The sequence below is a fragment of the Acinonyx jubatus genome, chromosome B4 (assembly GCF_027475565.1).
Source record: "Acinonyx jubatus isolate Ajub_Pintada_27869175 chromosome B4, VMU_Ajub_asm_v1.0, whole genome shotgun sequence".
Taxonomy (NCBI): Eukaryota; Metazoa; Chordata; class Mammalia; order Carnivora; family Felidae; genus Acinonyx; species Acinonyx jubatus.
Genome location: NC_069387.1, coordinates 4,733,202 through 4,748,988, shown reverse-complemented (window position 1 = coordinate 4,748,988; position 15,787 = coordinate 4,733,202). Strand labels below are relative to the sequence as shown.

At 53.1% G+C, this 15,787-nt stretch overlaps 1 long non-coding RNA gene across 1 annotated transcript; it reads right to left on the bottom strand.

Annotated features, from left to right (window-relative positions):
* Positions 1-10,033: 10,033 nt before the first annotated feature.
* LOC113603716 (uncharacterized) lies at positions 10,034-15,471 on the bottom strand. Its single transcript, XR_003425409.2, has 5 exons — positions 15,321-15,471; positions 13,458-14,894; positions 11,954-13,181; positions 11,117-11,662; positions 10,034-10,245 (listed from the first exon to the last, which is right to left on the bottom strand). It is a non-coding gene; the product is annotated as an uncharacterized LOC113603716 (long non-coding RNA).
* Positions 15,472-15,787: the final 316 nt, after the last annotated feature.

The window sequence follows — 15,787 nt, the reverse complement described above, 5'->3', positions numbered from 1 at the left end:
ATTTCCAGAACCTGCCAGAAAGAAGTAGCCTTCTGGCCAAGATGTCGGCCACCACCAGCTTCACCCCCACAGCGGACAGAAGTTCAACTGCCCTTTGGGCTTTCTGACCTTTGAACCAATAGTGATCGGCACGTCCTGGCCTCACGACCAGTCTGCAGAACCTTGTCCTCAAGCCGGAGTCTGTAACAACCGGAGACAAAGCTGGGTGGCTTCTATATCAGAGACCAGCCCTGCCATGCAGGGTGGTCAGTGATGGGCCAGCTCCTGGAGGATCAATGGAGGAGATCGCTCACGATTTTTCTGGAAACTTCTGTGAAGGTTCTCTCTCCCAAGGCCGGTCCTCCCTCTCTCCCAGGGAGAGAAGGCTTCCTCCTCCCTCCCCTGTATCTCCCAAGGGAGTGTATGTGCCCTGGTCTGGCCGTCTGTCCTGAGCTCTAGCCGCCTCACCATCCGGTGCTGAGGGGAACCTGCTACCTGAGGCAGGGACTGGCCACCACCACCAGAGGGCGTCTGCCCATCTTTGGACAAGTCAGGATTTGCTCTGAGAGGACAGGGAAGCTTTTGAATCATGGGCCTTTGCTCTATCCTTGGGACTAAAGGAAACATGTCTACTTTTTCCGCAAATAACAACGACGATGATGATTTGTCTTCATCAGCTTGGGCCGCCTTAGCCACAGACATTTATTCCTCGCGGTTCTGGAGGCTGCAAGTTCAAGACCAAAGTGCCGGCAGGTTTGATTCCTGGTAAGAGCTCTCTTCCCAGCATGCAGATGGCAGCCTTCTTGCCATGTCCTCACACAGTGGCGAGAGTCAGCTCTGGTCTCTCTTATAAAGACACGAATCCTCCAGCAACCTGATTCCTTGTCACTATTATGAAGCTTCCATTTATCTCTTATTTTTTTTAAAGTTTATCTATTCTGAAAATTCCCGTATAGTTAACACACAGCATTGTATTGGTTTCAGATGGACAATATAGTGATTCTACAATTCTATACACTACTCAGTGCTCATCGTGAGGAGTGTACTCTTAGTCCCCACCACCTGCTTGCTTTCCCTCCCTCCCCCTGGTGACCATCAGTGTGTCCTCTGTATTGAAGAGCCTGGTTTTTCTGGTCTTTTTCTTTGTTTTGTTTCTTAAATTCCACATGAGTAAAATCATATGGTATTTGTCTTTCTCCGACCAGCTTATTTCACTTTGTATTATCCTCTCCGCATCCATCCGTGTTGTTGCCAATGGCAAGACTCCATTCTTCTTTATGGCTAATCTTCCACTGTGTATTCATAGCACATCTTCTTTATCTGTTCATCTGTCGATGGGCACTTTTGGCCGCTTCCATAAATTGGCTATTGTATGTTATGCTGCTATACACATAGGGGTGCATGGATCTTGTCGAATTAGTGTTTTTGTTTTCTTTGGGTAAATACCCACTAATGGGGTTACTGGATCTTATAGTAATTCTATTTTTTTTAATCTTTTTAAAAAAAAACTTTATTTTGAGAGAGAGAGAAACAGAGAGTATGAGAGAGTGCATGCTCGCACGAGGTAGGGGAGGGACAGAGAGGGAGGGAGACAGAGAATCCCAAGCAGGCTCCACAGTGTCAGCACAGAGCCCAAGGGGCTCGATACCACAAATGGTGAGATCACCACCTGAGCTGAAGTCAAGAGTCGGACGCTTAACCAACTGAACCACCCAAGCACTCACCCCTAGTAACTCTATTTTTAATTTTTTGAAGAACCTCCCTCTGTCTTCCAGAGTGGCTGCACCAGTCTGCATTCCCACTAACAGTGCAAGAGGGTTCCCCTTTCTCCACATCCTCTCCAATACCTGTTTGCGTTGTTTCTTTTAGCCATTCTGAAAGGTGTGAGATGATATCTCATTGTCGTTTTGACTGTCATTTCCTTGATGATGAGTGATGTCGAGCACATTTTCATGTGCGTGTTGGCCATCTTTTTGGAGACATGTCTGTTCATGTCTTTGCCCATTTTTAATTATTTGGTTTTCTTTTCCTGATATTGAGTTCTATAAGTTCTTAATATATTTTGGACGTTAACCCCTTAGCAGATGTATCATTTGCAAATATCTTCTCCCATTTGGTAGGTTGTCTTTTTGCTTTGTTGATGCTCTCCTTTGCTGTGCAGAAGCTTTTTATTTTGGTATAATCCCAATACTTTAATTTTTCTTTTGTTTTGTCTTATTTTGCTAATTTTGCTTGCCATAGGCGATATACCTAGAAACATGTTTCTATGGCTAATTTCAAAAACAAATTGCTGCCTAGGTTTTCTTCTAGGAATTTTATGGTTTCAGGTGTCACATTTAGGTCTTTAATCCATGCTGAGTTTATTTTTGTATATAGTGTAAGGAAGCGGTTCAGTTTCATTCTTTTGCATGTAGCTGTCCAGTTTTCTCAACACTATTTGTTGAGGAGACTTTTTTCTCATTGCGTATCCTTGCCTCCTTTGTCATAATGGACCGTGTAAGTTCTATTCTGTTCTATTGATCTATGTGCCAGTACCATTTTTGATTACTTAGTAGTATATCTTACTTACTTATAGCTTAGTAGTATATCTTGAAATCTGGGATTGTGATAACCTCCAATTTTGTTATTTTTCAAGATTTCTTTGGCTATTCTGGGTCTTTTGTGGTTGCATACAAATTTGAGGATTCTTTGTTCTAGTTCTGTGAAAAATGCTGCTGGTATTTTGATAGGAATTGCATTAAATCTGTAGATTACTTTGGGTAGTACGGACATTTTAACAATATTTGTTCTTCCAATCCATGAACATGGAATATCTTTCCATTTGTGCCCTCTTCAGTTTTTTTTTTTTCATCAGCATTTTGCAGTTTTCAGCATACAGGTCTTTTGCTTCCTTGGTTAAGTTTACTCCTGAGTATTTCGTTATTTCTGGTACAACTGTCGAGGCAATTGTTTTCTTAATTTCTCTTTCTCCTACTTAGTGATTAGTGTGTAGAAATGCAACAGATTTCTGTATACCGGTTTTGTATCCTTGAGCCCTATTTCTTGAGCATGCACAATGTGTCCCCAAAGCTATCCCAGGTAAGTGTGCCTGTCTTGTTTTCAGATGAGAGAAGGTTCTGAGAAGTTAAACCATTTACTCAAGATTACATTGTAAGGAAGAGACGGCAGGTGGAGAGGAACCTGGGCGTATCTTCTAGTTTCTTCTTGTTGCTTTGTTGCCTGTGGAGATGGCTTGCGTGCCCCACAGTCCATCTGCCCAACCCTCTGAGTTTTCCTGTCTCAACGCTAAGTGTCTCCCTTCCCTTCATCACTTCTTCAGATGACTTCACCTTTCTGGCTGCATGGCCTGACCTCGCTCCCTCAAATGACTGCCCTGCGTCAGAGAACAAATGAACTTCTTTGCAAACAGGTGAGAATGTGTTAATCGTGTTCCTTATCTCTGGAAATAGAATTTTACTTTATTTATTTAAAAAACATTTTTTTAATGTTTATTTTTGAGAGACAGAGACAGAGCATGAGTGGGGGAGGGGCAGGGAAAGAGAGGGAGACATAGAATCCAAAACAGGCTCCAGGCTCTGAGCCGTCAGCACAGAGCTCGACACGGGGCTTGAACTCGGGAACGGCAAGATCGTGACCTGAGCCGAAGTCGGACGCTTAACCAACTGAGCCACCCAGGCACCCCTAGAACTTTTTTTTTTTTTTTTAACATTTATTCCTTTTTTGAGAGGCAGAGAGAGACAGTGTGAGCAGGGGAAGGACAGAGAGAGGGACACACACAGAATCTGAAGCAGGCTCTAGGCTCTGAGCTGTCAGCAGAGAGCCCAACGTGGGGCTTGAACTCATGAACTGTGAGATCATGACCTGAGCCGAAGTCAGATGCTTAACCAACTGAGCCACCCAGGCACCTCTATAATTTTACTTTAATAAGAGCTTTCTGGAGGCATGTCGCGTTGAGGCCCACATTATGAGTGTTGTGAGCCCTACACACTTTTGCTCTCATGGTCTCTGCCTCTGCTAAGAAAAATTTTTTAAATTAACCACTGTATTGGTACAAAGATGAATTTAATCCAGGCTGGGCTCATTATTATATATTCATTATTATTATATTCATGTTTTCTTCTCATTTTAAAAGAGCTCGACGTTACAAGTATTGTGGGCCTGAAGCACTGTCCCTACTGTGCACAGAGACCAGGTGGCCCTGTGTGTCTTAACCCTTGATAACTGAATAGGAAGTTAGTCACTGGGATGGGTGGCTAAGAGGCTGTTCTGGAATTCTGTAACTGCTGAAGACAGAACCAAAGGGGAGGTTCTGGAGGTTAGCTTTTTTAAAAAAATGTTTTTAATGTTTTATTTATTTTTGAGAGAGAGAAAGACAGAGTGTGAGCAGGGGGTGGGGAGGGGCAGAGTGAGAGGGAGGCACAGAATCCAAAGCAGGCCCCAGGCTCTGTCTGAACTGTCAGCACAGAGCCCAACATGGAGCTCGAACCCACAAACCGTGAGATCATGACCTGAGCGGAAGTCAGACACTTAACCAACTGAGCCACACAGGTGGCCCTGGAGGTTAGCTTTTTAATGTCACCATTCTGCTCCTATAAGCTTGGGGTCCCCCATGTGTCCTCAGCTTTCATAAAGGAGACAAGGGTTCAGCCCAAAATATTGGCCAGCCACGGGTAGGACACACATTTATAGCCTGAGTCTTACTCTCAATTAAGGCTTCCTTAGCGTAAGGCCAGTGACCCACAGGGGTGAAAGGTGCCGGTTGGTTAGGGCAAAGTGGCACTTGCACTATGGGTCCCCAGCCTGGCCTTTTGTGTTTGGCCACATGGGGGCACCAATGAGCCAGCCTGCTGCCCTCCCTGCCCAGGCCTAGTTTTGCCCAGGGAATCTCTGTGGCTCTCACCTGCCTCCTCTGTAAGAGAGAGGCCTTTCACTGGGCCCCCACCCTGTCCGCAGCGTCCTCGGGCCCTCATGACCTTTGCCTTCTCTCACCTGCCTCCCAGGGTGGCTGCCAGGCCCTCTGCACCTGGAAACTAGAACCTTCCACCTTTCTGCTGTTCTAAGGCTTAGGGGTACAGGCAGAAATTGGGAGGAGGGCCGAGCCCCAGTTGCAAATTCCATGGTCTCATCCAACAACTCATCTCCCAACAAGAGCTCTGCCTTAGCCTTGCTCAGAGACCGTTGCAATGAGAAATGCTGATTGTTGCTTTTTAATGGCAGTGCCTTCACGGTGCTGTGAATGCCCTTGTACTTGAACATTTCCATGTCTCCAGCACGGGGCCCGGGGGCTGGCAGCAGCAGCCCCCCATAGCAGTGGCGCACAAGAGGGGGTGTTGGTGACGAAAACAGAGTTCTAGGCCCTGTTCCTGAGACTGATTCCCTAGGCCTGGGGTGGGGCCAGAAATCGCCATTCTCCCAACCAGCTGGCTAGGTGAAATAAGGCCGTAGAAATGTTGTTGAAAGAACAATTTTCATTAGTGGGTGTTCTTTATTTTTTTTTTCTTCTACCCTTTCTTTTTTTGTTTCTTTTTGTTTTAAATCGTATCTCAGTGCCTTGGAATTCTGGCATATGGAGGATGTAAAAATAGCCTCATTGCGAGCCAGCATTTCCAGTCTCCTGTTTAGTCTGGGGCCGCACACATCCCCGCCCCCTCCACCCCCATCGGCCTTGGGGGGAGGCCTGCGTCTTGCCCCTCAACGACCCCAGGCACCAGGGGTCACTCCAGAACATGGACGCCGAGTACTCGCATTAAGGGCTCCCTGCATCTTCCTGTCTGTCCCTGTCCCGCTCACCTGAGGGACCTCACAGAGCCAGGACGCTGCGCCCCTCCTGCCCACCGCCCCCCACCCCTGCGGCGCATCTGCTCCCCCAACGCGGGGCTCCAAACCAGCCCTAACACCAGCACAAAACAAAGGGGGACAAGTTAAAAAATGTATCTTGACCTCAAAGCCCAGAGCTGGGTTCACTTCCAAAGCACCAGTAAGGAGAGGGTCTGCCCGGGGAAGCGGGGGAACGTGCCACAGGAGGGACAGTCCCCGTGAGGCAGGGCTGGGAGGGGCCTGCAGAGTGGGGGGTGGGTCGGGGAGTGAGAGGAACTGGGCCTCCCCTGGAGCGGTGGGGACTGCACTCTGGCCCTTGGCCTCCTTTGGGAAGGGAGCGCCCCTTTGCTCACCTTTCCAGGAGGCGGGGTGGGTCCGGCCCTAGCACACCTGGAGCCCGAGGGGTCCCCGCAGGAGGGGAGGCGCGGGACCCCTTCCTGGTGCCTGGAGCTGCGCCTGCCCCCCCCCGCAGACTGGGCCGGTACCCCTGCCACCCAGGAGAGGAAGGCGTCACTCACCCGCTCGTGCGTCCAGGCTTTGAGCATCTCCTGAGCACTCGCTCTGTTCCAGGCTCTTTCTTAGCCTGGCAGGTGGCCCTGCAGGTGTGGGGCTGGAAAGACTTGGTCTCTAGGCTTGGGCTCCTGTGTCCCCTCTGCTGCGAGACCGCCCAGCTCGGAGCTGGAGCCTTGACCGCAGCCGTGACCGTGGCGGGGCCTGCACCCAGAGCTCGCCGGCCAGCCTGGGGCCCGTGCTCCGGAGAGGAAAATCCAGCGCCTCCCACAACCTGTGCGGAAATGCAGCTGTGCGTGCTCTCACGGAGCCGGCGGAGCCCTAATTCTGCCCACCTGAGCCCTCCAGGAAATCAGCCTCCAGCACATGGCCCTCCATAGCTTTTGTCCCCCTCCTTTTGAACACCAGACACCGCGTAAGGCTCAGGCCGGCACATCCCTCCTCCCTGACCCGAGTATGAGAAGGGGGGCCAGCCTCCCGAGCATTACCCTTGCACGGCCCTGCCATTCCGCACATTGTTTAACCTTCGAAGGTTCATTGCCTCATCAGGAACGCGAGGGTAATTGCCGTTCTTACCTCCGCAATCTCAAGAGGCTCGTTATTATTCGATTTTCATTTTGTGGTGGTCTTACAAAATACCAGGTGTGGCTCTCAGTGTTTTACGCGTGCTCAGACTGTCTCTACAGAATAGATGTTACCAGGATGGCTAGCTTGCTAGTGAGGGAGCAGAGGTCCAGAGAAAGTAAAGCATGAGTGCAAAGTCACATATCTAGTAGAGGTGAGTTGGGATTCCATCCTGGATGTTGGTGGGACTCCAGAGCCCCAACCTGCCGCACCCCTCGGCCTCCCTGAGGTCCGCTTGACGTAGAACATCATGTCCGTTTAAGGGGTACAACTGAGAGCCCGCAGTAGCCATGGCCCCGTTCCATCTCCCAGTGCGGAAAAGACGGTCAGCCACCAAGGGCCCCTGCTTTATGGCACCTTGGCCTTCCCTTCAAAGCAGAATGCCGAGTCCTGCCCTGCCCTGCCCTCCCCCTCCCGCCCTTGGGCGATGGGGCGAGGTCACTGTGCTGGTTCAGTTGCGTGACCACCATCCAGCATGGGGGCGAGGATCTCGCTCTGAAGCATAGCACTCTTCCTTCCTTCAGAAATCCTGCTTCTGGCTCCAGCCCTGTCTCCAGAGGTCAAGGCTCCTTCTTGCCTTGACGTCTCAAAGTTGTTGGGTTTCCACGGGGCCCTCTTCTTCTACTTCTTCTTCTTTTATTTTTAAACTTTTTTTTGAAGTTTATTTATTTATTTTGGGGGGAGAGGGAGAGAGAGAGAGAATCCCAAGCAGGCTCTGCACTGTCAGCACAGAGCCCAGTGTGGGGCTTGAACTCACATACTGTGAGATCATGACCTGAGCTGAAACCAAGAGTCGAATGCTTAATGGACTGAGCCACCCAGGTGCCCCCCTGGGCCCTCTTCTAACGTCACGTACGTGAGGGCCGCCCTCTCCCCCAGGCGTTGGCCGAATCTTCCTGTCTGTAGTCTCACCAAGCCCCCTTGACATCCTGCTGAGGACCTTTGGTCCTCAGAGCAAACCCCAATGTCCTTGGCCTGTTATTCGAGGTCCTGCCGCCTGCCCCGACTTGCCTGTCCAGCCCTCCCTGTCCCAGCAGCCACCTGCATTCCTGTCTGCCGTCCCAGCCAGCCCATGCATCGGCCGCAGGGCCCGCACCCTCCCCCACCAGCTGGGGAGCTCCCACTCCCTCTGCCCCGCACCCCCCCCCCAACCTCCTTGGGTCAGCGACTTCCGCCTGAGCACCTTCATGTCCACAGGGAAAATTGTGGAAAGCTGACAGTGACTATCTTGCAGGTGAGAGGATCCAAACTAAAGATGTAAAGGATTTTCCATCAACCCCCAAGAAAATCCACGGGAGAAGCCAGACTGGAGCCCAGTCCCGTGGGGTCCCGGGTGGGGCTGTTTAGGGAGCCACAGGGCCTCCCTGCCCGCGTCCCCACCAGTGCACTGAGAAGGAGCCCAAAGAGGACTGTCCCCAAATCCCAAATCACGGGCAAACATCTCCTACTGAGAAAACTTACCTTCTCCCTCCCTTCCCAGGCTCCTGTATCCGGATAGAGGGAGGGAATGCGTTCAAATGAAAAAACAAAACATGTTCCCCCAATCCCCAAACACCCTTTATATTAGAGTTATCTGAAGGATTAAGTAACGGGGACGGGGGGAGACCACACAGTTTTACCCCCAGGCTCATGTGTGAGACATACGCCTGGTCCCGAAGGGAGAAACCCAACCATGAGAAGAGAGCAGAGGGCAAGCAGACGGAAACTTGGCGAGAGCACGCAGGCTATTTGTAGCGGCAGCCAGACCAGGAAAACTGAGCCGGTGTGAGCAGAAATGGCTAGAAGGGGGGGCTTTTCCAAGAACTTACAGAGGGACCGCCTTCCAAGGGGCTGCGGGCCTCTGCAGACATGATCTCATCGCCCCCTCCCCCCACAGCCTCCGGGGGTACCTGGGGGTCTCTGCCCGGTCCCAAAGCCAAAGAAAACTCAAACCACCCCCTTCTAAAGACGCCTGGATCTGATGTTTGCTCACCGACAGCGGAGGGACCGCAAGGTTCCTCCGACAGCCGATACAACAGAAGTCTCCTCGGGCTTCAAGAGTCCTTAAGGACACTTGAGATCGCTCAGGACAAGAATGACTGGAAAACAGCAGCAACAGCAACCACCCTGCAGTTATTCAAAGAAGAGAATTGCGTCATTCTGTGCCAAGGGGGTTGATGGTCTCAATGGCTTTGGTGGGAAGAGAGAGAGGAGGACTCAGTGTATTAGGTGAGGAAGCTCAGGAAAAAACAGGACCAACGGGACACACAGGATACACAGAAGAACTCGTTCTTGCCATTAAGGACGTGAGAAATCCCACCATCTGCAGGCTGGACGCCATAGTTCCACGTCAAACCCAAGGGCCAGGCTTGGGAAACAGCGTCCCTCTGAGGGCAGGACAAAGTGGATGTCTCAGCTCGGAGAGCTAATTCTCCCTGCCTCTACCTCTTGTTCCATTCTCGCCCTCAGGATTGATGATGCTCCCCATGCCCATCCCCCCCATAGGGGAAGTCTCCTCCCACACTCTGAGCACCCATTCAAATGCTAAACCGCCCTGAGACACCCACCAGAAAAATAATCCTTCCCAGCTCTCCTCCCTTAGACTAGTCAAGGTCACACATAGAATCAACCACGCCCCCAGCCTTGGCAAGGGTGGGGGGGTATGCCCAGTGCTTTGGGTAGAGAGCTTTTGGGGGATCGACTAAGCAATGTTTGGGGGCCTCGTCTATGCTGTCAGCACTTTGCTAGATGCTGGAGGACACAGAGGTGAGCCCGGGCCAGGCTCAATGGGTAAGGGGCAGATCCTGTGTCGTGGTGGGGAGCAGACGTGCTAAATGAGTGTCACAGCGTGTTCAGAAGAAGAGAAGTTTGGTGGCCGTGGGCTCTCCAGCAAGGCTTGGTGGGGCCATCCATGGGGTGCCAACCACGACCTGGCTCTGTGTATCCATCCCTCTACCCCATCATGTTCAATCTGTATCATACCTGTGGCCGAGGGGCAGGGGAGCTTAGCAGAACCTCCCGCTCACAGAGCTCAGCCCTTGCCGGGCACTGGATTCCAGGAGGTTCTTGAGCCAATGGTTGACGATGACGTTCGTTGTAGGAGGGCTGTTCAGGAGACTGAAGCCATGGAAGAAAAGTAATTTATTGTCAGGTGCTGAGTATATGACCAAGGGAACCAGATCCAGACGGACCCCAGGACCCCAGGGACCAGGAGCCCAGGCAGATGGCCCAGCCTGGACCCGGTTGTGCCTCTGAGTGGCCGTGTGTCCTTGGCACAGTCATGGATTCCGCAGCTGTTGATTGTAGGATTGAGGTAAGAAGATCTACTTCAGAGGGCTGTTGGGAAGACGAAATGATGTGGTACGTACGCACTTGCTTAGCACAGGACTGGCCTATAGAAGTCACTCGATAAATTATTTCATGAGCTTCCTTCTGATGCCGGGTCTGTGAGAGACTTAGTCTCTTGCTTCATCTACTGAGATACCATTTTCTCACCCTCCTTAGTGTTTCTTCTTCCCACAACTTCGGTTTAGGTTACAGTCTTGTGAGGTCCATACAAAATGACAGGACAGGAACCCACCCAAGAAGACAGGCCTATTTCAGTTGCCAACACGATTTACGTTAGAGCCTGGGTAGACCTTGCTGACTGTGGCCATTGAATGGCACTGGAATAAGTGACCGCAGCTTTTTGGGGACTCACCTTATCTAAACACTTTGAAAAATAATAAGGATGTTAGGGCTCAAGATAAAAAAAGAAATGCATAGGGACGCCTGGTGGCTCAGTCGATCAAGCGTCTGACTTTGGCTCACGTCTCGATCTTACAGTTCACGAGTTCGAGCCCCGCGTCAGGCCCTGTGCTGACCGCTTGGAGCCTGGAGCCTGCTTTGGATTCTGTGTCTCCCTCTCTCTCTCTGCCCCTCCCCCACTGACTCTCCCCCCACCCCCCTCAAAGATGAAAAAAAAATTTTTTTTAAACATTAATAAAAAGAAAAATAAATAGCTAAAACATCACAGCCAAGAAGAATGAAAATCAATTGCTATTCAGGCTCCTATTTGAATCTCAGTTATGATAAATATTTGCTTACTTAACAAAGATTCTATATCTTGCAGTGGGTTATTACAGGAGAGGACTGATGGCATCTGAGCCCCGGCTGTGAAACGCTAGCAGTTTATCCTTTAGGGACATAACGAAAGCAGAACCCTTACCCAAGCCAGCCAAGACTGTCCTTGAGCCCCACTTCGTGGACTGCGCCCCACTTCGAGCGTCTGTTAATGGTTTGTCCTTGCTTCCCAGCAGCGGTAGGGCAGGGACACCCACGTTCGTGACCATTGGAGGAAAGGGGTCTTTTCCACTGCAGCTGCTGACCTAAAGAAACTCACGGATCGATAGCAGCCAGGGCCACGGAGATGCCTTTAGCCGGCCGTGGTGCACAGCTAAAACACAGCGGACGTGAGTGTACCCTACAGAGAGAAGGACCTGCGGTTCTCAGCCCTCTTTTCCAATGCCCGGGGTTTATTTTGGCTCTGGGCACCAGACCCTCCTGGGGATAGAGGAACCTCGTGGGCCAGGGCAGGGAGGAGGCATTTGAAAACCACAGGGTTTGTGATGAGACAGCGCAAAACAAATCTGACCAAAACGCTGAGTTTAGGGTGGGTCGGGCGGGGTGGGTTTCAGGGGATCCCATGACCGTCAGGGGTAGTGGGCAGAGCTGAGCACACCCAGATTCCGAGTTCCTGGCAGACATCGATTTCCTGAGAAATATTCCACAAAGTGATCACGCAGCTTTAGCTAAATGGCCCTCATTAGATCCCCCCCCCCATCCCCCCCGCTAACCACAGGCAGCAGCTTTGAGGTTGTTGAATTTGTACATGAACAAATGTTCCTAAAGCCCAGGAGAGGTTCCCATTTGCCTCCCCAGCCCCGCCCAGGTTCTCTGGGCTTGTGAGCCTCAGTAATGGCCCCTGCACACACCAGGCCTGCATACGTCCATCCCCGGAATTCCTGGGGACGCCACCAAGCTCTCCGATGGGCTGGAGCCTCACCAGAGTCTATCACCTCTAGCTACCAAGCCTCCCGGAGCCTGCAGGGAGGTGACGGAGGTGGGACAGAGAGCTGCGGATGTGAGGCTGAGTCTCTGGCGGGGCCCAGTCCTGAAGAAGCATGCTTCCAGGCGGGAGGGACTGTGCACCATCAAGTCCTGTCTTCCCGGCAGTCGTCTCTCAGTTGGCCACCATAATTCTGCTGGAACGGGAGAGGTAACCCCCCACATGGCTGTCCAAGGATTCCATGGATTGACTATTATCTGCATTATGGCTTCAGCAGGGCTAAGGGGGAGCCTGTGGCTTGGCTTCCCAGGTCCCTTAACCACCTGTTCACACGCTTGGGCTCTGGGCCCTTAGGACCTTAACTGGGTAAAAGGTCAACGGTCACCCTCTGTCACTTCCAAGCTGCCCCACATCCCCCTCCCATCAAACAAAACAAAACACAACACACAAGCAAACAAAAGCCCTTCCAAATGCCCAGACCTTGTCTGCTTCGGGAAATTCAGTCTTGACTAACGGAGAAGCCACCAGATTCAAGGGGCTTGTGAACGCAGGTCTTCTGTCTGCTTCCTGATTGTCAGTGTCACCCCGTGACATGGCTTGGCTTGCAGACTTCAATGAGAAGCAGACAAAACTGCCAGGCCTGGGGTGCCTGGGTGGCTCAGTCGGTTAAGCGCCCGACTTCGGCTCAGGTCACGGTCTTGCGGTTTGTGAGTTCGAGCCCCGCATCGGGCTCAGGGCCTGGAGCTTGCTTCGGATTCTGTGTCTCCCCCTCTCTACGCCCCTCCTCTGCCCGCGCTCTGTGTCTCTCGGTCTCTCAATAATAAATAAATATTTAAAACAAAAAAAAAAGAGAAGTTACCTGCCGGGGGTGGGGCCAGGTGGATGGGGAGGGAGGGGCAGGGGAAGAACCCACTTTTCTCTCATACCTTCTGATGCCACCTGCAAATCTCACCGACACACCTTCTGCTGTCTTCCCTAGATATTTCCTTACAAGGCCAAAGAGAGAGGGAGTTACCCAGAGACCGTAGTTCTCTCCTCTCAGTGGCCAAGAGCCAAACAGACCGCTGAGGGCGGTGGGCCGCAGTGAGCCTCCCCTCAGATCCCCAACCTGATCCTCGTCCACTATGGCATTGCACACGCACACGCACAGACGGGGCACACCGACAAGAGAGTGGATACCACCAGACGTGCTCGTCCCCGCTGGTCCGCCAGAGCCTGGGAGAGTCTGGAAGGCAAGACAGGGGAAGAGGAGATTTGCCGAGATGCTTCCGTGTGTGGTGCTGAAGTGACCTGATAAATCAAAACCGGCCACTTGGTGGCTCCTGCGCTGGTGAGCAGACCTGAAGGACACGCGAGTCCGCAAACACGTCCACTAGCGGTGTGCCCCAGGGACCGACCGCAGCCTGAGGACGCAGAGGCTCAAGCGGTTTCGTTCTTGTGCGCTCCCCTCTGATAACACACAAGCATTTTAGTGCAAAAGAGGAGGTCAGCATTCAGACACCTGACTGCGCCTTTGGGGTCAGACCCCTCACTCTGCCCTGGCTGGGGTCTCAGGCACGGCGGTCTGTGCGGAGAGACTAGGAGAGACGGAGCTCAGGCTCTAAATGCAAAGCGAGGGTACATCCTGCTGTCTGGAGGCTGTCCGGATCAGCGAGCAGTGCGGATGCCAAGATTCGCTGTTGATGGGACAGTAACCAGAGGGATGGGTTCCAGCAGGGCCCTCCTGCCTCCTAGGACAGCAGTGGGGGAGATCGGGGTGCAGGACAGTTGCCCTGGGTCTCTTCTCCTGGGCCTTGACCTTCTCCTCTTTGGACAGGTCGTGCCCGCCTTGCTCCGTAACCCATGCACAGGGAAATCCCGAAGTCGAGCCGTGCACAGCTGCCTGGAGGAACAAGGAGGCCCTGGCGTGACTCAGTATCCCCATCCGCTGGCGGAATCCATACGGACTGTCAACCACGTGAGAACCTTCCAGCCCCTCTCCTGCCTTCCTCAGCCGTGAACCCCCGAGTCCTTGCCCTTGCCTCACGGTTGCTGACCCCGTGCCCGGCACTGGCCCAGGCTAGCCCCCCACACCTCTGAGGGCCCCGGGAGACCAGGACTGCAGTCGAGCTTGTGTTTCGAGTGCTCAGCCCGCGTGCACGGTGTGTGGATGGTGTGTGCCTGGGGGAAGGCAACCAGCACACCCCCCCGCGTGTGCAGGCGCTGTCCTCACCCCCCCATCACAGAAGAGAAGGGGGGAGGGCCCGCAGCACGCACCCCTGGGAGAGAGGGCCCCCCTCCCAGCCCCGCAGTGTGCCCCGAAGGCACGAGACGCTGTGCTGGAAGGCTCGGGGTCGCTTTCCACTGGACCCCAATCTCTCCTCCGGGCTGTCCCGGTCAACGAAGAAAAGGACTTGGTGTTGCTACGTTCCCAGACGTGTCAGTCCTGGAGGTGGTGGTCCGGATCATTGGCGGCCCACATCTGGCCCTTTTCAGAGTGAAAGGGGTACGCAGTGGTGACGCCGGACGTGGAGGGGCCCCAGGCGGGTGCCCACAGGAGGTCTGCACGCCAGGCCACGAGGCCACGGGCCGTCTTGGCTTCCTCCACGGCTTCCCCGGCTGTTGGACGGTGTGATTCTACCGGACTCTGCTTTGGCCTCTAGCTCCCGAATGGCAGTAGTCCGGCTCGTTTCTGCGGAGGGGCGACCTGCCCCACGTGTTCCAGAACACCTCCTGGAAGGGAGGGCCTTGTAGCTGAGCTTGCCTCGTAAGGCGCCAAGCCCTGTGGCCACGTGTCAGCACCGGTGATATTTGCCCCGTGACCCCGCGGGGTGTTTGCCGTGAAAGAGGAGGAACGGTGTCTCCATCTCTGCCTTTGCTGCTTTCAGCAGAATCGTGATTTCTCACGCTCTCAGGCCCGCGACTCTCCCGCGTGCCCACTGGAAATCCCACGCCGCCCCTGCCAAAGCAAAGGGCGCGAAACTAAAAGAGTGGACGACGCTGTGGACCGTCTAAGGCCAAGATAGCCGCCTCCACCACCCTGCGGGCATCGCGGTTCATGTAACCAAGGCGCTAACCCCCCACCCTGCCCATTTTGTCCTTTGTGAAAGCCCGCAGTCTAACTCCATCAGGCGATTTCTCCCCGGAGGGGCTCTCGCACTCCCTCCTTCCTCTCTTTTGGCCTCCGTTGCTGCCAGCTGCCGCTGGTCTGCGGAATCCCTCCAGACCAGCCTTCTAGAACACCTCATTCTTCACGCTGTCCATCCTGCCCGGGAACCCACCGTCTCAGGGTGCAGGACAAGTCGGGGTGTCTGATGGGACTTTTGGGAGGCTCCAGAGTATCTATAGGAGGACAGTCTGGCGGGAGGGAGGGGTGAGGGCTCACCTCGGAGGCCACTTCTGTAGCAGGCATACTGGTTTTACTTCTTTGCGATCACAGATGCCTACGAACAGCAAAGGTTTCCAAAGGCGATTTTAGCAGAGGGCTTCTGTTCAGCAACAGAAAATCCACATCCTACTGGTGTCAACAGAAACACCCAGAGCTTCTTTCTGGGTGATTTGCTCTCGAGTTCTCAGTCTCTTCGGGCCTGCATGTTCTTCGCTGAGCCCTCAGCTCTTCTGAGGGGCAGCCTGTCCCCAGGCTGGGACCCTCGGGGGAGGCATGTGCCTCCTGGTTCACCTCCAGGAGGAGGAGGAAGGTGCCTCTTCTCTCTAAGGGGGAACAAAGCCTGCATTTCACTCCAAATGCACGGATTGAGTTTTCGTGTCCCTCCCCGAACCATCTGTAGCAAGAGTTCGCCGGGAGCCTGGGGCTGTGTCAGTCCCCGTGCAAACGGTCGGCGTGGGCGGGAT